Source organism: Protopterus annectens, chromosome 2.part0, assembly GCF_019279795.1.
Source record: "Protopterus annectens isolate FY-2018-M chromosome 2.part0, PAN1.0, whole genome shotgun sequence".
NCBI classification, from domain to species: Eukaryota; Metazoa; Chordata; order Ceratodontiformes; family Protopteridae; genus Protopterus; species Protopterus annectens.
The window spans coordinates 1410142001-1410166506 of NC_056728.1; the positions used below are offsets into that span (position 1 = coordinate 1410142001).

Sequence of the window (24506 nt, forward strand, 5' to 3'; positions counted from 1 at the left end):
TTCTGAAGTCTCAGCCAGGAGTATCACCTGAGAATAGAAGCAGATGCTGCAGAGCGAACAAAGGCTTCTGCAGCATCATAGTTGCATCTGAGTGTCTGGCCAACTGTGTAGCCAGAATAAGTTTGGAGGAGATGTCAGCCTTAATGGGGCTGTCAAGAAGAGAGGCCAGCATGGAGGAGGCTTGAGATACCAAGTCCAGACCATATTTAGCCATGTGCGACTGATAGTTAATGGCTCTGAAAGCCAATGTGGAGGATGCGCATACCTTCTTACCAATCCTATCCACAGATTTGCGGTCTTTATCAGTGGGGGCAGAGAGAAGGAGTCTGGATTGCTTATCAGGGAAGTGGCAATCACTACTGGGTCTGCCAAGGATGTTTTGACTAAGAATTTTTGCTCGTCCACCTTGTAGAAGCAATCTGGTCGCTTGGGGGCAGGTGGCGGAGAGTCGGGGGCCTTAGATGCAGAATTAAAGGCATCCAGGTAGAACTGGAGGAACAGAAGGGGATTCAACTTAAAGAACCTCAAAATACCTCTTTTCAGTGTCAGACATTTGTGAGGTATCCCATTTGAAATAGTCTTTCATCTTGGTGATGGTCTCACTGAATGCAATATCCTCAGGGGGTGAATCCCCCTCAATAGACTCATCAGGAGAATAATACTCCTGGGAATATGCAATTTGGGAGGTATGAGATACTGAGTCCTCTGAGAAATAAAAGGATGCATCTTGCTCCTCTTTCCTAACCTGAGACGTCATGGGGGGGGGGGGGGGGGGGGGGCGGCAGAAGCAGACCTAGGACTGAGCAAAGGTAGAGCAGTGGAGAATGAGGCTGAAGGCCTAAGGGCCATAAAGGCCAGCATCAAGGAAGAAGTAAAGGAATGCCAATCAGGTAGGCCTTCAGCAGAAGCATGCTTGGTTTTCTGTTTCTTTTTAGCCGGGGTGGATGTTGGAACCAGCCTGGAATCAGGTTTAGTAGAAACTGTATGCTGGTTGGGGGTACCATTGATTGTTGTTTCCCCTCTACAGTAGTAGGGGTCTGGGGTGGCTCCATGGACGTATCGGTCATCATCTGAGCAACAGCTTCCCCAAAGGTAGAATTCGACAGATCTGCCAGGAAGTCCTCAGCTCCTAAAATCGGCAGCTGGAGTGGCGTCCCGTAACGGAGCAGCAGGCGAAGAAAGCCTAGGAAACTTGGGCTTCTTACATGGAGGTTCTGACTCTGCCTCCGAGGCAGAATCTATTCTAAGGATTAACTGCTAAAGGCACTGGTTTTCTAAGCAGAGGTTTAGTGCGGCCAGACAGCTGCGTAGTGTCTTCAACACAAACTACTGACAAATGGAGCAAGCAGAATGGTTGTGCTCCCGGCCTAAGCAAAAAACACACTTATCATGGGCATCTTTATGGGGAATCTGGCACCCACATTGTCATTTACCCTTTTTACATGACATGGGCTACAAATTGCTACAACAAATCAAGCCTAAGCAATACCAATCAGATATGAAAACCCAACGGGTTACTTAGCTTTGAGACGTCTGATGAGAGAACACAACGCAGTCGTCTGCGGCTGAAAAGTTCTGATTGTGCACATTTAAGGCCCCTGGCTTATGCCCTTACGTGCGACGTCCCACGCAGCAGCAACAGCCAAGCTGAAGCTTTCGTATAACAGCCGACGTACAAGTCGCCTGAGGGCAGGAAATCCCACAACAAGCATACTGCAACATAGGAATAGGACATTTTTATAATTCACAGTAAACACACTAACAATTATATTTGTAATATTTTGTAAACAACTTACAATATCTAAGCAACTACTCAAGTTACACACATACTGTCAGCAGCATTTTATTTGTCTAGCTAAGAGCTTTCATACGAGTATAAGGAGGTCTGTGTTACTTGGCTGTTAAGATATTTAGAAAAACGTGAAAATTATCTCTATATAAATTAATATCATGAAAACAGTCAATATCTCTAACTGCACTAGAAAGAGGTCAAATATTAATCCAGTTGAGTTGGCCATTGTATAAGCTTTAAGATGACAGTTTAAAACCCTGTACATATCAAGGTTTTGGAATTATTGATGCAAATATGAACAAGCAAAATCTGACGCCTGGAGGCATCAGTAGGAGTTAAATGCAGATGCACCTGGAGGAGTCACTCGGATATAACGAGTTTAAGTCAATTTTAGGAGAAAAAAAAAATCAGCTTTCAACAGGGAATATTAATTATAGGTGGGAACTGGAACGTGATTTGCAACAGCAATGAAGTACCAAGCAGACCTAGAAGCGAAATGTTAACAGAAGGATAGATTTCTTAAGAAATTTATGAAAATATTTGCAATTGAAGTAAATTCTGTCAGACAATGGGCTAGTGGTGCTTAGAATCCATAAAATACCACAGAAAAAAAAGTTTTATAATTTCTTTTAATGACAACTCCCAAAAACACAAGTTCTAGTCCTTAGCCAGATGACGACAGTGCATTTCTCTCAAAGTAGTTTTTTGCAAGGCATTATCCCCAGAGAATCATTACCACAACTTAAAAGAATCTGAAAAACGGTGACAACCAATATTAAAAAAAAAAAAAAAAAGTTCAAGCCTCTAGCACAAATTTCTGCTAGAAAACATAAAAAAACATGATGTAGAACATATTCCCCAATTGTGGTACTTACCTGTCCAGTCTTGGTGAAGCATTACATGACCAATCACCAGACGCCTGTAGGGAAGAGTGCACTTCAGCAGCAAAAAAGTTCCAAAATTTTGGCACCCTAGCCACTGATTTTATTCTGCTCTCATACTCATGCAGTGGCTATGGTGCATGGAAGGTATCCTAAAATCTTTGGCAGTTGGCTGACTAATCTGACAGTAGTAGGTATGCCCTGCATAGCTCAGGCTACTGAGACAGCGATACAATAATGAACACCAGTCAGTAAAACAATGTTGTGGCATGAAAACTGGGATGCTTGTGAAGCTAGTACATGGGAAGTGGTTAAGACTGCGGCTACAAAAAAAGAAAGGTTGTGAAACCAAACTGGATAACAGTACAACAGGAAGAGGCAAAGTATAATTTTCAAAACTGGAGGGTGGTGACAAAAAAGAGGTAAAGGCAGAGATTAAATTAACAATTGAATATTAAGGAAGAAGTTTCACAAGGAGAGTTGCGATTAAGACGTTTTAAAAACAGAGGCCTATAAAGGTTCTGGTGGTTTCTGGCTTAGTATGTACCCTTTGAACCTAAGAGTATAATTCTTGGGCATTTATTAGGAAGGAGGTATGTTTGTTAGGAAGTTTTTGAAGGTTATGGGGGATAAAGTTAGTTTGGGCATTACTGTCTGCCACTGTATCAGAGACATGAGAGGCAGACTCATGGTGAATTTCCCATCCACTGATCAAGGTTACACAAATATGGTTAGGACACCTGTACCACAGCATGGAGTTCCTCTTGAGACATCTCTCATCAACATGTCACAAGCAAAATTTAAATCCTTGGATCTAGTGGTTCTTATTCTGTTCATTTTGCAGAAGTGCAAAAGGTCCAGGAGAGATGAATCCAATGATGATGATGCTTTGTATGCCAGGCACAGATCGCATCTCAGTAACCTATAGGAAACAGTACAGAAAAAGGGCTATAAAAGAATACCATAAAGCCTTCTACAGCCTTCGTCAGGTAAAGAACCTCTGAGGGCGCTCCAACTGTCGCACACTTCTGGTCAGGTACATGCTGAAGGGTGCATTATACTCAGTGTTGGTCCTGATCAAACTAAATAAAATAGCAGTATAACTTCCTTGGACCTGGATGCCATGTCCTTATGAAATGGCCAACATAGTACCTTGGCCACATACTGGTCAAAGGCCAGATTACTAACCACTTATGTTCACAGATCCCAGACTAGCAGGTTTACCCTCAGGAGCGTCTTACCAATGTAATTAGCCTGGGTGGCAGTTTTCCCCAAAAGTACTATAATGCATTTCTCTGCAGAGAGTTTTAAAAATCAGCAACTTTGGCATCAGTCATTTGCTGGTGTTAGACCTTCTTGCAAGATGCTGGTGTCACAAGGGAAATTTATAACTCCCAATTTGCAGGCATCTGTGAACTTGGTCAGCCAAAGGCACTTGACCTTAGCCACAAACAGTAGATGACAAATAGCAGCAATCCCAGCATGGAGCCCTGAGGTACACCCATTGGTGACTGGACTCTTAGGGGAGGTGGCATCAACAATCCTGACTTCCTGGGTCCTGTCTGTGAGCAAGCAACCACTCCACAAGTTATGTAGGGGTTTATGCCCAGTTTGGCGTGTCTGTCAGCTTACACTAGAATGCGGTATTATATTGATCATCTTAGCCACGCCCAGGTAGGCAGTACAAATAAGTTTTCCTCTCTCATCCACTGCCCTGATGACCTTCCTCTGACAAAGCCAAACTGGGTTGGGTCCAGTGTCTGAAGGTTGTCTGTGCCTTTGATAATTTCCATTATAATTCGTTCCACTGCTTTGCATTAGACTAGTCAGTCTAATAGGTCTGTAGTTTTTGGGGACATTTGATGGTCCGCCCTTGTGAAGTAGGATAACCACTGCAATCCTCCATTCTTGTGGTACAAAACCTGGCTACACCTAAAAAGTGATTCAAGTGTTCCTGATGGGTCATGTTTCAAGCTATTTAAGAGGCATCTTGGGATATAGCTGGGACCCCAATTAAGCCATGTTTTTGGCCTTAATTAGCACTACCAGGGCTTGCTTCCTGTTAACAGATGGAAGGTGGTTATGTTAGCATGTATGTCATGGGAAAGGTAAGAGTGAGTGGGTGGTGGCGTTCGAGCTGAATTTGTTAGCTAGCAAATTCACTATGCTGCTCTTTAGTGCAGATGGCACCATTTACCTCCACTTCAGCACAATGATGTCTGCTGCCTTTGAAGTTTCAAACACAGCTGCTGTCTTTAGCCTTTGAGGCTATCTTGCCCTTGTTGGACTTGCTCCTCTTAGTTTCCCTTTAAAGTTTAATTACAGAGCTCCTATAATTATGAAAGTTGCTCTTCCTGGTTTTAGCCATGACATTTTTATTTTGTTATATTCCCTATTAAGGTTAGGATTCCACCAGTGTGGTTTGCTTTGGGATTACTTCTAGTAAATACAGCATCCTCTATACACTCATTTACATGGTTGTACAGGGTTTCTGTGAACAATTCCAGGTAGGTTGCTGTGAATTTGGGATGGGAGGGGCACTGAATTTTGAGAAGCTCTCTCTTAATAGGATGTAGTTCGTTTGGAAGAAGGATCTCTTTCGCCACTGAAGGATTCAGGGACCACTCATGAGGACTCAAGACTGCTCTGCAGTCTGTCCGCCAACATGGCAGACTTGCCGGGAATGTGCATGGCAAGAAGAAAACACCCCAAGGACCTCACCCATTCCCAAACCCTCATGGCCTCGCGACAAAGCAGACAGGAAACAAGTGCCCCCTTGTTGATGTACCACACAACAGCCATGTTGTCAGTGTGAAATGCAATGGTACCCAGAGGGAGGTAGTTCCGAAAGGCTTGCAACGCAAGGACTACTACTCTTATCTCCAGTACATTTATGTGCAGTTTGGTCTCCACGGAGGACCATGTGGCTTGGATCATCTTTCCTTGGTAATGCCCCCCCACCCCAAGAGGTAAGCAACAGAGTTCACAGTGGCACTGGGGGGAGGAAGAGAGAATGGTCTGCCTGCTAGGAGATCGGGAGACCGAACCCACCAAAGGAGAGGACTCCTGCACACTGGTATGAGATGGACTGACGCAGTCACTGGATGAAAAAGAGATCATCACTGGACCACTAGAGTCCTCAGAAGAACCCCCATGCAGTAGTTAGCTAACAGCACCAGATAGACTGCTGCCGCCATGGACCCAAAGGCCCTCAGAATATGGTAGACTTGGGGACGAGTCAGCTCTAGAAGACATTGGACATGAAATCTGACAAGATGTATGTAGCAGAAAGGGAGTGTTGCAATCTGACAGTGTCCAGCTGAATCCCAATAAACTCCAAATTTTGGGATTGAGTAAGGTTCAATTTGGGGAGATTCATTGTAATCCTTAACTTGTGGTGATTGCCCTTGGAAAGGTGAAGAAGAGGGAACCAGTGCTGTCTTGGCCAGCAGGGAGGGGTCACCAACAAGATTTTGGGTGAGTCCTGCTAAATTTTCAGCAAGACCTTTTGTATCAGTAGGAAGGGGGAAATACATACAAGAATTTCCCCTTCCAGGTCATGAGAAGGCATATGTTGCTAATGCCTTTGGGTCTGGGGTCCTGGTGCTATAGCCAGGAAGCTGTCTGTTTATGGAGACGGCAAACATGTCTCTCTCTGGAATACCCACTTGTGGACAATTGTCAAGAAAACGTCTTGGCAGCATCCTTTCTTGATTGATTGAGGTGGTTCTGCTTAGGTAATCCGCCTGGTTGTTGTGCAGGGATGTGATGTGGACTGCCTGGAGGGTGATTCCTGTGTGGTAGCCAGTTCCCACAGCTGCAAGGCTAGTCTGCATAGAAGGTAGGATTTTGGTCCCTCCCTGCTTGTTGAGATACCACAGGACTGTGATGTTGTCCGAATATCTTTAGAGGGCCCTGCTCTGGGTATGGCTGGAAGGCCTGTAGAGCCAGAAGAATGGCCCTCATTTCTCACGTTTATGTGGTCTTGCCAGTCTGTCCACAAACCTTGTACCTTTCTTGTCCCCAGTCTCACTCTTCAGCACAGGGCTGAGGCATCTGTGCACATGGTTTGGGAGGAAGGGGGTGGTTGGAGAGGCAGACCTGGGTATTGGACTACCTGAGCCACCCACCATCTCGGCTCCTGATGTAGGCAGAGAGCAGTGGGATCCTGAACTCCAGTGGGTGGAGTGTTGGGTCCACACCGACCACAGGTACCACTGAAATTTCATGTGCATCCTTGCTAAGGGCAAGATGGGGATGGTAGCTCCTATGTAGCCTAGAAGTCTGAGAAATTGCCTTGCAATCAGTTCTGTTGACTGTACAGCAGAATTGAGGTGGTTGAGACCCTTTTGGCCAAGGTCAAGGCTACCAGTAAAACAAGTTTTCTGCTGGAAGAAAGTCCTTCATGAGGTCTGTTCGGACTCTGCAACCCAGGAAGACAATATCCTATTTAGGGTTGAGGTGGAGAATAACCAGAAGGTCCTGGGAATGGCTTGGATAACTTTCCCTGTCTTTTGCCCGGACTAGGTCGTCTAGGTAAGGGAATAACCAAATTCCCTTTTCCCTGCAGAAGGCGATGACCGGAGCAAGGCATTTGGTGAATATCCTGGGTGCAGCAGAAAGCCCAAAGGGAAGGCAAAGAACTGAAAGTGATATGGGCCTGCCAGAAACTTCAGTTATTTCCTGAAGAAGGGCTTTAGAGGTATGTGAAGACAAGCATCCTTTATGTCCAGGGTTACCATGAACCCTTGTGGAAGGATGAGTGGGAAAGAGTGGGTAGGGGAAAGCATCCTGAAAGTAGGGACCTTTAGGAAGGGGTTGAGGCAAGACAGGTCTAGAACTGGCCTCCATGGACATTCCTTTCTGGGTACCAAAAAGATTATGGAATAGAATCCTTTTCTTTTTGCTCGTGTCAAAACTAGCTCTATGGTGCCCTGAAGTAGGGTTTGTAGCACCCGATGGAGGGATAGTTGACTGGGTGGGGGCTGTAGTATGCCCATCCTTGATGGGGGAGTGATCCAGGAAATGAAGTAGCCGTCCTGTAGAATGGACAGGACCCACTTGTCTGTGGTAATGAGTGACCATGCAGGGAGACAGCGAGAGAGATGGGTAGAAAGGGGGGATGAAATTTTGGCAGGCAGTCAGACACTACCTGAATTATCAGGAAAGGGAGGCCTTTGGCTGGAAGGCTGAGACAGCCTACACAGAGAAGGTAGTCTTCTAGCAGGTCTTCTAGACCAGGCAGCAGCAGGTGTGGAGGACTTCCTGATAAATTGGGTCTTGGACGGGTAGTTCCTCTGGAACTTGGGAACAGGCGAGAACAGGATGTGTTTCAAGTCCTGTAATTCTTTATCTTTCTGTTGAAAGAATTTGAAAAGGTCAGCCACTTTTTCACCAAAAAGTGCTGAGTGGTTCAAACGTGCATCCAGGAGTTTGGCCATGAAATCCTCTGGGAGGGCTGTAGTCGTGGTCATGAATATCTTCCTAATACTGAAGCTGATGCAGCTGACCTGGCTGAGGCTTCAGCTGCATCACAGCTATACCCTCAATGACTGTCTAGTCACTTGAGAGAGGAGAGTAAGACAGGGAGGCTTTGGCTGCACAGTCAGGGATGTCTAACTCCTTAGAGGCTTTGTCCAGGAGAGCTAAAGTATTTGGTCATATGTGTTTGGTAGGTGCTTCAACAAAGTATTAGTTTAAGGGTGTGCACACTTGAGCAACCAGTGTATTGTAAGTTTTTTTTTTTTATATTTTTTTCCCCTAACAGATGTTTGTTTTTCAATTGAAATGTACAGGTTGTAGGTCACATTAAAAGGTGGGAAAAGTTTTGAAATGATTTATTGTGGTCTTTTTTATAACACAAAAACCTGGCATTTTACCCCCCCCCCCCAGGGGGGGGGGTGTATACTTTTTATATCCACTGTACATCAAACATAATGGGTGGAAAAGTGCCTAAATAGGTTACACAACAGGCAACAGTAATGAATGGGGGGGGGACTTTGGAAGTCAGATTACCATAAGGGGTGGAAGCCACAGACACAGCCTTTTAAAACCAAAGAATAGGGTAGGAGGATTAGTGAAAAATTCAGACTGGTGCTCTTGTGCTATGGTTAGAATTTCAGAAACTTTTAGCTCTCAAGAGAGTATTGACCCTGGGTAGATGTAGCTTTGTACTACTTGCTGGACAGGGATCCTATCAAAGCTAAAACTAGAGCTCAAGTCCTGTGGTTAGAATTTCAGAAACTTACAGCGTATTTTAGTAGACCCAAAGAACAGAAAACAGTATTAAGGTACACAAATGTCCTGGAATGCAGTTTTAAGCGGGTATATACAGCTATAAAAAGTACTAAAGCACAAATCCTGGAGCAGAACTCACAATACTGACACTACTACAATTCCACAACTGACTAAGGGATCAGACTATGCAGAAATCTACTAGCAACTCTGAAATAAAATGACTAAATGAGGCTCAAATCTGGCAGATCACAGTTCTGCCACAACTGTGAAAGAAGCTACAAAACTGAGGCCCCAGCTACCTTTTGCATGAGATTATACTTACGAAATAGAAATACAGTATTAATGTATAAACAATGCTAAAATCTTACAGCGATAAATATTCACACTACTGCAAATTAAGCTATAAAACTAGGGTCCCAGAACCAACAAAATACAAACAGAACGTTTTTGGCTAAAACATGGACAAAAAATAGAGAAGTACAAAAAAGTATTACCATACAGGTCACTAGAAGTGTAACTTGTAATATCTAAGAAGAATTTAAATAAATGGTTTTAAAGGAAAAGCTGGTTATCTCACACCTCTTGAGAGGGTTAGAGCGTCAGAGATGCTTTGCATCAGGAGGATATCAGCTTAAAGGGAAAAAGTGGTACAGAAGTTAGCCGAAAACAATGTCTACCTCTATTAAGATCCCCAAATGCTTCAAAAGTAATACTGAAAAGGACAAAACATTTAAGGTCAGAAATTGTACAGTAAAAATATGCAGTTGCCCTGCTCCCATGGCACAGGAAGAATAAAGACTTCACTGGGACCTAGTCAAGTTGTGTTCAATTAGCACGCACAGAGGGAGGAGGAGAGCAAGAATATGAGCACGAGCAACACATAGCTTCACCATTCCAGAAGAAAGGGAAATGGCTTGGTTTGCCACTTGGGCAACATCCAGTCAGAGCACTGGATGGCACAGCCTGGGGATTCCAGACCAGAGGGATGTATAGCTGCAAATGCCAGAGGGAGTCAGATGTAGGGAAGCTTGCAGGCTCCAAGACAGGCAGCCCCATGACTGACTCTCACCTAAAAAGGGAAGTAAACTTTCCAGAACAGTAGATATTCAAATGAATCACTATTGCAGCAGCCTAATGGTATAGGCAACCCCAGCCAAGGAACAGACAAGCCTCAAACCATTGTCCCACATGACAAGTAGAATAAAGTCGGCAGACAGAACTCCAAAAACATCAGACCTTTGTCTTAGGAGCATCTAACTAACAGATTACACTCCCTGGCATAACAAATATAGTGTGTAGGAGGGTGCAGCTACTGCAGCAGGGATCTATTTGATCAACTATTATGTTAAACCTAAAACAGTTGTGGAAGTTAAAGTTATCATTAGATCTGTTGCATTAGCCTAAGCAGTTTGGGAAGATTACCTCTGCTTAGAAATCAAAGGATGAAGAACAGTGATAGTCCAGGAGCACCTGGAGAATACTTCTAGGGCTGCAGCTTTGTTAATTGAATGCACAGAAGATAAAGTTGCTGCCTCTAGAATACTTCTAGCGTCATCCCTTTCCAATAAGTTACAAAAGTAGCCAGACCTCTGGAAAAATGGGCCTTACCTTTGCCTGGAAGTGACTTATGGCGAGAGGTGACTTATGGCAAGAATAATAAGCGACAATAACATGAGACAAGCATTTAAAAATTGTCTGTTTAGACATTGCTTGGCCCCCTTTTTTTTTACAGTCATAGAAAGCAGATGATCAAGCACTCCTGAAAGGTTTTAGTCATGTCCACGTAGTATCAGAATTCCCCAAGAGTACTAAGTGTCTACAGAAAGCTCACCCCCTTTTTTTCTATAAAGAGAAACAAAAATGAATAGCATGGCTTGTATAAACTGTGGAAATACATTAACCGAAAGAAGAATTTGCTCTCAAATTAATCCTACTGTCGGGATAAATGAGACAAGAACTGGTTACCATAAGAGCTTGTCATCTAGACACTTCTAACAGAAGTCAAAGCAATAAGTAAAGAATGTAAATGCCCATTACAAAAACTACTTCAACTTAAAAGTTAAAAAAGGAGTGGGTAATCTTAGGGCAGACAAGCAGATATAGCTAAGAAATGAATCTTGACAAATGAGTAAGAGGCCAAAGGATAACTCGCACAAATACTGCAGAACCAGAGGCATCTGGGCCTAAAAGGGGCCTGCTTCTAGGAATGATACCAACTAAAGTCTTTTCCACTTGCCCACCTTACTAGCAGGATTGTCTGCTTAAATACCGGTTGCACATACTGAGGAGAAAAAAAGGTGCCTAGAAGGTCAAGAATCTATCATCCACCCAGTCATTTGAAGATGAAGGTGGAGGTGTTGTGTCCATTCTTTGGGGAAGCTTGTGGTAAATCTCCCTGGCTATATTCAAAGGGAGAATCACACATTTGTGAAGCTCTGTCCTTGTCAGCTTGTCTGCAAAATTGCTTTGCCCTTACGGAACGTAAATTAAAGTTACGTACTCACCATAACTATGCATCCTCAATGCATGGGTCTTGGATCCAACTCTGCCCAGCTCAGATTGTTGGATCCAACTCTTAGGCTCCTCCCTTTACCCATAATGCCGCTTACTTGCTCGATTACCTCGGATGGCGTTTGCTGCTGTTAAATATTCCTAAAGGTATACTTATGATAATTATAACAAACAGAACACAGAGAGAGAGAGAGAGTAGGGCCTCAAACTGGGAAGAATGGTTCCCACATACCTCATCAGGTCACTCCCAAAGGATAAGGATTGGGGGAAGGAGGCTGGGGAGTTGAAAGAATGAAAATGGACAACACAGACGCATAGTTACGGCAAGTGCATAACCAATATCGGATGTCATTTTCATTCATGCCTCAGCATATGAGAGTGTTCCCAACTATGATAATCTTGGGTGCTCCCATGGAAGGGCATTTAGAAGAACCTTGGAACCAAAAGCAGCCCTTTGCCTGGATATGTCCAACTTGTAATGAGCAATAAGGGTATGGGAACTGGAACAAATGACCGCAGCACAAATGTCATCAATTGAATCTCTGGCCCAAAAGGCAGAGGATGTAACCATGGATCTAGTCAAATCAGCCTTTGGAAATTTAGGCAAGGACAATCCTTTTACAGCATATACAAAGGAACTGCAAAATTAAGAAGTTCTCTTACCATAACACTTCATCTGTGTCGATCTCCACTAATCCTCGACAGTGGGATTCGTTCAGAGCCTCAGAACCAACTCTGCAGTTTAGTTCAGCTCGCGCCTTCCAAACTCTCAAGCTAGGCTCTACCCATAATGCTCTTCTCTAGATTACCTCACATAGAGTTTGCATAACAGCAAGAGAAAAAAATATATATACACACACACACACACACACACACACACACACACACACACAAATATAAGAGAGAAACCACATCTGTGTTCCTAATATGAAGCTAGTCTTGGGGAATATTCGGTCCACTAAGTCTGATGCCGGGTGAAGTAGGGGGAATGTCAAGGATTAGTAAAGACAGACAACACATAAGGTAAGTTATGGTACGATATAACTTCTTAATCTGATGTCAGTCTTCATGTCATCCTTGACAGTGGGACAGAGACGCTAGCTACCTGAATCCTGGGAGGTAGCACAAAGAATATTCCTGAGCACCACTGAACCGAAAGATCCACACCCCCTAGAGACCTGATCCAATTTGTAATTGAGTGATAATGGTATGTGGAGAAGACCATGTGGGTGCTACACAAATACCTTCCAAAGGTCTTGCGTGAAAAACTGCTGCTGCACAAATATCATCCAAAGAAGGTCTTGCGCGAAAAACTGCTGAAGTTGCTACAGCTCTACTTGAGTGCACCTTCACTGGATGTGAAAGGTGAAGCCCTTTTGAATTGTACATAAAGGTAATGCAATGTCCAAGCCATTTTGCTAAGTTAACCTTTGTAACAAGGTTACCGAAGAAAAGGCAACAAATAGCTGGTCAGATTTTCTGAAATCCTTAGTTCTGTGAAGATAAAAATATAGTTGTCTATGTACGTGTAAATAAATGTAGACTATATTCTCCTTTATTGGAGAAATTAGGAAAGAAGACTGGCAGTGTTTGGTTGAGACGGACTTCTGAAACTGCTTTTGGCAAAAAGGAGGGATTAGTTCTGAGGGAAACTCTGTCTTTGTGAAAAAATTATGTAGGGAGGTTTACAGAATAAGGCTTAAATTTCGGAAACTCTTCTCACAGAGGGGACAGCTACTAAAAATAAGTTTTCCAAGTCAGAAATTTTAAGTCGCATGCAGCTGATGGCTCAAAAGGGGGGGGGGGTGGAGTGTTAAAACTGTAGAATGGTCAGTAAATCCATCTATGGGCTCCTTGAAAGGAGGCCTCAACATAAGGATGCCCTTCAAAAAGGCCTTACAAAACTTATGCGATACAAGTGATGAACCATGGAAAGCAGAAAGGAAATTTGATATGGCAGTCAGATGGACTCTAATGGTAGAGGCAGAAGAGTCACTTTGATAAAGGTCAGCTAAAAAATCCAACACCTTATGTACCAACTGTATAAGGTTCTAGAACAATGGCAAAGAGGACATCTAGCAAACTTTTCCCACTTACTGATACAGTTTCCTAATAGAGGGCTTGTAATGGGCCACAATGATTTGGTGGACAGGGTAGGAAAGGAGGGAATGCCTGGCAATCACGAGAACTGGAGAAGCCATGCAGGGGACCTTGAGATGTTGGAGATTTAGATGAACCACTCCTTCTGGGTGAGATAACAGATCTGGAGCTGGGTCCAGAATCCAAGGTTTCTGAAGTAGATGAAGCCAAATGAAGGGAAACCAAACCTGCCGAAGCCATAACAGGGCAATGAGGATGGTCTTTTCCTACATCTTGGCTTTCTTTGTGGAAGTTTTCTTTAGACATTGGTTTATCAGGGGAAATGGGGCAAAGGCATACAGGAGACCAGGGGGCCAATCATGAACAGTCTCTCTCGGTGACTCCCCCGGAGGGGGGATGAGGGCAAAGTAACTGTTGCACTTGTTCAGGGGGAATGCAGACAGACCACAGCAAGGTTGGCCCCAGTGACGGAAGACACTTTTCGGCACCACTCGTGAGGCATCAAAATGGATCTGCTCAACCAGTCCGCAATCATGTCGGAGCTCCCCAGAATGTGCGTTGCCACTAGAAAGCAGTTGGAAGAAATCACCCATTGCCAAACACTGAGGCCTTCTCAACACAAAAGCTAAGATTTGTTTCCTTCCTCGTTTGTTGATAAACCAGACTACAGACATGTTTGTCCATCTGAATTGCTACGGTTGCTAGATGGAGGGTATCTTGAAATGCTTGCAATGCTAATAGCATGGCTTTCATCTCTAGAATAAAGACGTGCATGCTAACCTCCCATTGCAACTATGTGCCTTGGACTGTCCTTCCCAGATAATGCCCTCCCACCCTACCTAGGTGGCATCCGTGGTCACTATTGTTTGGGTTGAAGGATGAATGGTCGGCCCATAAGAATGTCAGTGAGTGTAGCCACCATTCCAAATCCTGCTTGCAGTGATTAGTAATCAGAATGTGAGGAGACATAGGTTGATCTATCAGGGACTACTAGGAAGCTAGTAGCCACTGTAAATGCAAGTGATATCTCATTAATGGGACCAGAGTGATTGAGGATGCCATCAAGCCTAATGCTTGAAGGACTAGTCTGGCTGGAGCAGTTTTGCACCAGATGATTTGGCTGACCTGGGAGAGGATTCTTTGTAGCCTTTCCTTAGGAAGAGAAAATTCCTGCAATTGTGTCTAACATAGCACCGATTAATTCTAGATGGTGAGATGGATGCAGATTAGATTCTTCATGATTTACAGTAATGCCCAGCGATGAACAGACACAGTGTAATCTCTTGCCCGTTCTGAAGCCTGATGGTAGTGGTGAGGAGCCAGTTGCCGAGGTACAAAAATACTCAAAAACCTTGCAGTCTGAGGTGAGCTGCTACCAGTGCCATGCATTTGGTGAAAACCCTGGGGGCCGAGGCGAGCTCAAACGGCAGCACCCTGAAATGGAAATGAATGGCTCCCAGCCAGAGGCGCAGGAACCTCTGAGCATTTGTCCATATTTGTGTGGACATACATGTCTTGGAGGTCTCTAGACCACATCAAATAGTTTTTTCCATAAAAGGGAAGAATAGACTACCAAGATCAGACAAATTTGGTTTGCTGTACTGTCTTGTTGAAATGGATGAGGTCTAGAATGAGTCTCCAGTCCCCTGTTTTTTGGGTACTAAAAAAGTACCTTGAGTAGAACCCGGATCCTATTTGGCCTGATATGACTTTTTGGATGATTCGTCAAGCAGTTTTTGGATTTCTGCTAATGCTGTTTGGGTAGAACATGCCCTGCACCAATTTGTCCAAAGTTATATGCTGCCAGGCAGGTAGGTAAGGATAGTTATCCCCCGACTGCTTCCAGAGGAAGGCATCAGGCCCCTGTTTAGGAGCACTGGTAGAAAGTAACAAGAGTAGGAAATCTCTGGACCCCTGGTTTTGCGGGCCACTTCTGCCTCTAGGGCAGCACCTTCCATTACTTCCCCCTCTGCCTCAGGGAAGTCCTTGCCATATGAATCCTGGAAAGGCCCTTGGGAATTTTTTTAACCACAGTCGCCCACTTCTCTGGTTCCTGGAGTAAGGATGTTGAGTGGAAAAACATACGCCTATGGCAAACAGAGTCTTCCCATCTTTTTCACATCTGGCTAGTGTGTCTTTAACCTTAGGACCAAAGAAGGGAGGATCAAAACAAACAGGGCACTGATGAAGGATGCTTTAAATAGCTCCACAAAGTCACATTAAGCGTATTCAGGAGTGCCTTCTCATGGCTATGCCTGAACCCGCCGCTCTTGCCCTTTCAGTTGCCTGGGCAATGAGCCTCATGGACAAATTAGAAACTGCTTCAAGGGTGGCAACCTGCGAGGCAACTGTCTTCTGCTCCTTCAGCCACTGCTCCTGATAAGGTATCTGAAAGCTCTTTGGTTAGATCCCTCGGCAACCTAGTAAGTGCAATATGTAGTTCAAGGACCTGAGAGCAAAGGCGCGTGAATGCACTTCCCAAACCTATCCATCATCCTAGACTACTTGGCAGGAGGATAGATAGTCGAGACTTTCCTCAGCAAATCCCTTCTTGGTAGCTGCCGCTTATCACAATGGCGTCTATGGGTATCCCTTTGGACCAGTGCTGCTCTTTTGGTGCGGAAAGGATCCTGGTAAAGTCTATCAGTTCGTTGGAGTCGGGAATCTTCCACTCCTGCTGAGCAATTAGCTTAACCTCTTCAGTGGACAGAGAAATCCAGGAGATTTAGGGTTGGGCATGAAAAGCACCAAGTATACAAACTCCTCTGAGGAAGGTTGGATGGAAGGAAGACCAGCCACCCCTCTGTTTCAGGATTTCTAGGATGTCCCCAAAGGAATCATCAGGGGGTGACCTGGGGGAGCCTTCCCCTTCATCAAAGTCTCCATCCTCAGTATACGACTTCTCCGGGGAGTCATAAGTGCTTCCTGTTGCACTTTTTCTTTGCAGGTACTTCTGTGGGGGTGGGGGGGGGGGTGTTCCAGGAAGTGAGGAAACCACCAAGGAGGGTATTACTTGGGGGTTTTGTGCTCTGTCATGGGGGAAGAGACCAATGAGGGTTCTGGTCGAGGGGATGTAGACGTCTAACAAGGATGGCAAAGATAGAGTCCCCAATGGACAAGGATTCTCCATGATTTGGAAAGCCAGCCACCCGTAGAGGGATGGGAGCCAGGAACTGAAATAGACTCAGTCAGAACTGAGGTCCCACACCACAACAAAGAAGTGACCTCCCGCCCCAAAACCAAAGCCTGAGTCGATCCTATGGAGGCCAAAGCACCAAGGACCATGGAAAGCTCTGAAATAAATTAAGTTGATCCATGTACCTCGGAACCGGCCATGGAGTCTCAACCCCAAGACGCCTCCAAAGCTAAACTCCAGAGATGCTCAAGACAATCCTCTGTTCCAAAGGGCTGCTATCAGAACAGAGATGGTCAAAGCTGGGAATGTCGGAACCGTGGGTTCCAATGACTCAACTGGAGTTGGAGGAGAAAGAACTGTTGGTGCTGGTCTGGCTAGGAACCAAAGGCAATCCCCTCACTGTAAGGAGCACCAGTCTGTCTGATTCAGAGAGGCTCTTAGTGGATCAAACCAAGGCAGTCGAAAGAGACCTGGGGGGGGGGGTCTCAGATCGAGGAAGGGGCTTGGTGGTCTATCCTTAAATGGGCCAATAGATGGTGAATATACTGATTTTGGAACCACAATTGTAGGCTGCTCCTGCATAGACGAATCTTTTGGTGCCATGGCAGTAGAGCTCTGTTCCATAGTTTTAGTAGGTACTGATTCATTCTTACCATTCGGTGCCAAGGAACTTGGATACAGAAGGTTGCTTCGATAATTTCTTAAGCAGTTCCGAGGAACTAGGAAAGTACAGTTTTGTACCTACCATAAATGTAGATGTTAGTGTTCACACTGCTGCAGTCATCACACTTGGGTTATCTACCATCAGGCGGTCCCGCAGTCGGCCCGAGTTCCAAAGTCTTGGTCCGGCGTCAGTTGCTGTCGTTTCTTCCCTGATGTCAGAGTGACAGGAGTATAAAAAGAAGCAGCCAACACCATTTTCTTCAGTTTTTCTTGCCCCAGATGTCAGGTGCCCCCAAATAGGAAGGCAATACATAATCCTAAGTAAATTACATAAGTAGAAAACAATAGCTACAGCTGTAAGCAAATACACCATATAGAAATACATCTTAGAGATTGTATAAACAGGGAGCTATAGATTTAAGAAGAGGGGAAGGTGGGAGGGTAACCTGGACTGCAGCAGTGTGAGCACTAACATCTACATTTATGGTAGGTACAAAACTGTACTATGTTCATCGTGTTACACTGCTGCAGTCATCACACTTGGGTTGAATCCCAAAGCTAAGGCTGGGCGGTTGGTACTAAACAGGGTTTGGAGAAGCTAGTAGGCCCTGCAAAACTGCAGTGGCAAAGCCAGCTCTGGCTTTTGAGTCTAGAGGCAAGTGGTACTGCTTGGTGAAGGTGTGCACTGAACTCCAAGTTGCAGCTTCCAAAATATCCTTGGTTGGTACCCCTCTGAGAAAGGCTGCTGATGTTGCTGTAGCCCTGGTGGAATGAGGCCTAATGTTACCAGGTACAGGTTTCCCATGGTGCGTGTAGCAGAAACAGATACAATGTCCTATCCATTTTGAAATGGTCTGTTTTGATATAGGCTTTCCTTGAGATCCTACAGCATAGGACACAGAGCTGATCAGATTTTCTGAAAACCTTTGTTTTATCCAAGAAGAAACATAATTGCCTGTGAATGTCCAAAGAGTGTAGGAGCCTTTCCCCTTTATTCTGGCGGTTTGGATAAAAGGTAGGTAAATGAATGGTTTGGTTTACAGCCACACTGGATACTACCTTTGGCATAAAGGAAGGGTTAGTTCGTAAAGAGATTCTGTCTTGATGAAAGGCTCCACTGCCATTAGGGCCTGTAGCTCCGAGACTCTTCGTGCTGAAGTTATTGCTTGCAGCAGGGCAGTTTTCCATGATAAAAATTGTAAATCAGCTGAAAAAGCTGGCTAAAAGGGTGGTAGTGTAAGTTTTTCCAAAACAAAATTGAGGTCCCAAGTTGGTGTTGGTGCTCTTCGGGGCGGTCGTATGTTCTTAGCCCCTCTGAGGTACTGTCTTAATAATGGATGTGAAAAAATAGGAGGATCAGTGTTGTAATGAGCTGAAATAGCTGAAGCGTGGATCTTTATAGATGAAAAGGAAAGGCCTTTGTGCAACATCTCAGTTAAATATTGCAGAATCTGAGGAATATTTGGGACAAGAGGATTTTGGCCTTTAGCCTGGTTCCAGGCGCAGAATCTTTTCCATTTGTCTGAGTAGGTTTTCTTAGTGCTGGGTCTCCTGGCCTCCAGAATGACATCCATAACAGTTGTAGAGAGAAGTGCTGACTGGTTGTTTAGATAATCTGCCATGCAGCCAGATTTAAAGTCTTGAGCTGGCTGTGTAGAATCTGATTCTTTTGCTGAGTCAGCAGGTGAGGAATACGAGGTAAAATCCATGGTAGGCTTTGAGCCATGTTCCTTAATATTGGATACCAGTGTTGGCGTGGCCAGTCTGGAGCAATGAGTATCATTTGTGGCCTCTCTAATCTGGCTTTTAGCAGCACCTTTGCCAGAAGAGGCAGTGGAGGAAAGGCATACATTGTTAGCGTTTTCCAACTGAATGAGAGGGCGTCCAGTTTCCAAGCTAGTGTGTGGTATGTCCTTGTGCAAAACTTTTGCAGTTGGTAGTTTTGGGGGGAGGCAAACAGATCTATGTCTGGGCTCCCCCATTTTTGAGTCATCATTGTGAATACTTGTGGGTCTAGTTTCCACTCGTGAGGATCCATGATATTTCTGCTTAGTTTGTCTGCCAATGTATTTTTCTTTCCTGGCAGGAATTGTGCTTGTAGTTGAACTTGGTAGGTCAGTGCTGTGTTCCACAAGGTCATTGCTTGCCTGCATAGGGGGTAGGAATGTGTGCCCCCTGGTTTATGTACCACATCACTGTGGTGTTGTCAGTCTTTATTAGAAGTTGTCCTGGATGTAGGAGGTCCTTGAAAGGCATTTTGTACAGCTAGCATCTCTTTTTGATTGATGTGGAGATGCATTTGATCTGCAGACCATTTGCCCTGAATACACTGTCCTGCCATGTGTGCTCCCCAGGCATAATCCGATGCATCTGTTGTCACTGTTAGCCTGGCTGTGGGCAAGGTGAAAGGCAGACCCTTGTTGAGGTGACATGCCCGAACCCACCATAGAAACTCATGTTGAAGGCAGGGAATTAGTGGTATTATTGTTTCCAAGCTGTGGCTGTGTTGAGTCCATACGCTTTTTAGGTACCATTGTAATTTCCTCATATGCAGTTTGGCATATGGTATTAGTAGTATGCAAGATGCCATGAATCCCAAGGCCTGCGGAATTTTTCTTGCAGGGAGGTGGGTCTTTGTTGCCATCGTTTTGAAGTATTGAGTCAGTTGTCCTTGCTTTTCTGGCGTGAGATAAGCCATCTGGGCCGTTGTATTTAAGCTGGCACCCAGGAATATTATGTCTTGTGAGGGCACTAGTTTTGACTTCTTTTCGTTTACTGTGTACCCTAGGCAACTTAGTAGGTTTTTTACAAATGCCAGATGTTTTAAAAGAATGTCCTTGCTGTCTGCTTGAATAAGGCAGTCCAGGTATGGAACTATTTGGATTCCTCTGTCTGCAGTATGCAATTACTGGTGCCAGGCATTTTGTGAAGACCCTGGGCGCAACAGATAAGCCAAAGGGCAGTGCAGAGAATTGGTAATTAGTTGTACCTGCTATAAATCGGAGTTATCTTCTGCAATTTTGTCTGATGGGGACAAGCAGGTATGCCTCCTTGAGGTCCAACGTTACTAGCCAAGCCTTCTTGCCCAGCATGGGAAGAAGTTGCTGTAGTGTGAGCATCTTGAATTTGGATACTTCCAGGTATGTGTTTAGAATTGAAAGGTCCAGAATGGGTCTCCAGGCTTTGTCCTTTCGGGGAACCAGAAAGAGTCTTGAGTAAAATCCTTGTCCTTGCTCCTGTGTAGGAACCTGTTGAATGGCTCTCATGTCCATGAGTGCTGTAATTTGTCTTTGAGCCTCTGCCCATTGATTTGATGGCAGGTTTGGCGTCCCTTTTATCCTTGGTAAAGTTTTCATAGGTTCGTATTAGGCTATCTGCCCTAGGGCATTTATAAGCCTAGCCAGAGTGTGCGCGGCTTTCGCCACCCCTTGGGATGAGAATACTACGCCCATTTAGGGTTTAGTTTACTGTGCCTCTGTCTAGTAGTGACACAGAGATGACCCCCGGGGTAAACCTACGATCTCCCATCCACTCGTCAAGATTTCTCTTGAAGAGAGCTAGTGAGGGGCTCTGCCTAACGTGGACTGGGATTCTGTTCCAGAGTGTAGGGAGCCTCTGGGTTATGAATCTGTCCCTCCAGCACGTCCTATTTATTTCTGTGTTGAGGTTCAAATCTCTTGCTCTCGTGGCTCTGATGGATTTGGATTTTCTGAGGTGGAGCATGTCCATTAATTCCGGGTTGGACATGGCCTTGTACGTCGGGCATAGATCACCTCTGAGTAGGCAGTATGCGACTCAGAGCTGGAGTTTCTTCAGCCGGGCAGCATATGGCATATGTTTGAGACCCTTTATCCTCTTGGTGAGGAACTTTTGGGGTCTTTCCAACTGCTGCAGGTTGTCGGGTAAGATACATCCCAAATGGGGCATTGTACTCAATCATGGGCCTGATAAGGGAAGAGTACAGGGGCACAATGACCTCTCTTGATCTGGATGTGAATCCCTTCATGATAAGGTGGGCAATATAGGTGGTCTTCCTAACCACCTTGGCAATGTGAGTGTCAAATGAGAGGTTACTGTCAACTTGGGTCCCTAAGGTCCCTGATTACCTCTTCTGTACTTAATGGCTTACCACCTATGTGGTAATTTGTGGGTACCTTGTTTTTCCCAAAGGGTAGGACTATAGATTTTTTGGCGTTCAGTTTAAGGCCATGGCTCTGGCACCAATTATCCGTTTCTATGAGGCCTCTCTGAAGGATGCTTGTGTCCGCTGGAGTATCAATTATGGCGCCCAGTTTGCAGTCATCTGCGAACTTTGTCAGCCACAATCCTCTTATGTTTGCTTGCACCTTGGAAAAATAAATGCCGAATAAGAGGGGTCCCAAGACTGAGCCCTGTGGGACACCGCTTGTGACTGGCTTAGAGTCTGACATGGCTCCAGCAATTCTGACCTTGTGGGTTCTGTCCTTGAGCCAGTTTGCAACCCATCTTGTGACATATGGGTTTACATTTAAGCTGGTGAGTTTGTCTATGATGCCCGAGTGGGATACTGTGTCAAAGGCTTTTGCAAGGTCAAGGTAGGCTGTGTGAACTGCCTTACCCTCATCAATGGCCTTAGTGACAGTTTCAAAAAAGTTGACCAAGTTCAAAAGGCAGGATCTGCCCTTGACAAAGCCAAATTGGGTAGGATCCAATGTCTGTATGTCCCCAATGTCTTTGTTTATGAGTTCCATAATGATCCTTTCCATAGCTTTGCAGACCAGGCTCGTTAAGCTTATGGGGCGGTAATTTCCAGGGTCCGTAGAAGCACCGCCTTTGTGGAGTGGGACCACTGTTGCTGTACGCCACTCTTTGGGTACATATCCTGTAGTAAGGCTAAGATTAAACAGCAGCCTTATGTGCGGATTTAGTTCCTCTTGGAGTTCATGTAGCACGCAGCCAGGGACACCGTCCGGTCCCATTGATGCTGTGTTTTTAGCTTTGGAGAGGGCGGCTCTCACCTGGGAATCTGAGATGTTAGGGAGGCTACACTCTGCTGGGACAGATATTTCTCCTTTTGGGGGGAGGGGGCGGAGAAATTTGCACAACCTGTCTGCCAGAATGTTGGCAATGTCTGTGGGTTCAGTGTATTGTGTGTCATTCTGGACCAACTCTGAGCATATCTGGGAATTTCCACCCAGGTTTCTAACATAGCTAAAGGCCTTGTGATTGTCTTTTGCGCCTTTTGCGATGTTTCTCTCAAAGTTGTCCTTGGATGATTTTACGAGTGATCGTAGTTTTTTGCTAGTACTGATCAGAGATGCCTTCCCTTTTAGGGATTTTGCTCTGTCATGTAGTAGCTTCCTCCTCCTGTTGTAAAGTTTGTTAATGGCTGGGGCCCACCAGACAGGGCGCCTGCCTTTGGGGGAATGGGTCTTTGTTTTATTAGGGCTTGCATGATCCATGCATTCTTGAAGGTGCCCGTAGAAGGCATTTATAAAGGATTCAGCGGTGTGGGTTGTGGTTTCCACTGGCCCAGGGGCCTTGAAGGATACCACTTCAGTCTTAAGAAGTGTGAAGTCGGCTTTTGAGAAGTACTTCACTGTGGTCTTTTGTGCTGGGGGTGGGGGCGGGATGTGGATTTCCAGTGAGATTAATTTATGGTCTGATCTCACCAATGAGGGGTATACTTCCGGTGTGGAGCATTTTGTCCCCATGTTTGTGATGATCAGGTCTAGTATATTATTATCTCCTCTTGGAGTGGTGACTAGTTGTTCCATCGCATTTGAGTTTATGAATTCTAGGAACCTTTGGGCTAGGGTGTTGAGGCTTGAGTAATGTTCCCAGTCAATGTTTGGGTAGTTGAAGTCTCCCAATATGATGGTATTTGGGGAGACATTCATACTCTCCAGTGTCTTCAGGAAGGCTGAGTGGGGTTCCTGAGTTTGAGAGAGTGGTCTGTAGCATGCTACAACCTGTAGGGCAGTTTTGCCTATGGTAAGTTGCACCTGGATGGTCTCCGATGCTTCGTGCGTTGCCACTAACCTGGAGGTGTGGCTATCTTTGATGAATATGGATACTCCCCCTCCTTTTGTGGTTCGGTCCAAGTTTTGGGGCTGGAAAGCATGATATGAAGTAAAACCTGGTAGTGCTGGGGTGCTCTCAGGAGTCTTGAACCAGGTTTCAGTCACTGCACAGACATCAATGTTCTCCATACTGAGGAGGGCTTCGAGAGCGTGCATCTTGAGGTTTAGACTTCTAGCATTGAGCAGCATTACCCTTAGTTTTTTTTCACTTGTGTTTTCTAGGGAGGTGGGTTTGTCTTTTGAGCCTTGCCTAAAAAAGGCACTATGGGGGTGGCAAGAGCCTTGGCCAATATCCAGAAGCCCAGGGGTGACAGGTGCAAGCCATCCCTTGCAAAGCAGAGTGGCTTGTCAAGCATGTTATCCCAAGCAGACAGACATTGGATCCCCTTAGAATGACACCAGTAATTAAGCAAATTGTTAAAGGTGATTATTTTGTCCTGTGGCATCATTCTTGGTGAGGGTAAGATGCTGCTCAGGGTCAGGGTCATACCGGCTTGGGCTACATAATCAGAGAGCTCCTCTATGTCTCTTTTCATGTAGTCCAGGGAGGTACGTCTCAGGTCATTCACACCAGCATGGACAATGACAGAGTCGTATTTGTACTTGCTTTGGGTGACCTGAGTGCTTGTGTTATGTGGTGGATTCTAGCGCCCGACAGGCAGCTTACTGTAACCTTTTCCTTGTTCAGTCTGGTGAGCGGGACGTCAGTGTGTCTGACTATGGAGTCGCCTATTACAAGTGTATCTGGCATGTTGTTTGGCCTTAAGGGCTGACACTGTTTAGCACACTGACTTTGTGAACTATGTGTTGCATGTGGTATGTCTTGAGGTAGTGGTCGCTTGGGTGTCTGCTTTGGAGGCCTCTGTTGTTTTGGTAGATTTTTAATCAGAGCCTCCGAGTATGTTTTTGTGTGTTTATGCGTTTGGTTTGCAGTTTTGATAGGTCTATGTGAGACTGGGTTTGTGGTGTGCGTGGTTACCTTCTCCTCCTGACTGGTTCTGCCAGTACTGAGTCGAGAGAGCTCAGCCTCCAGTTTGGCTATATAGTTGCATCTCTCACATATATTTGTATTTGTTGGGAGGAGGAGAGGGTTGTCTGTGTACATGAGGCAATTGTAATATTGC

The 24506-nt window shown here is 45.1% G+C and overlaps 1 protein-coding gene across 1 annotated transcript in view; it reads right to left on the reverse strand.

Annotated features, from left to right (window-relative positions):
• NAA15 (N-alpha-acetyltransferase 15, NatA auxiliary subunit) overlaps positions 1–24506 on the reverse strand; it is a 2782393-nt gene that overhangs the window by 2620195 nt on the left and 137692 nt on the right. The window lies entirely within an intron of this gene.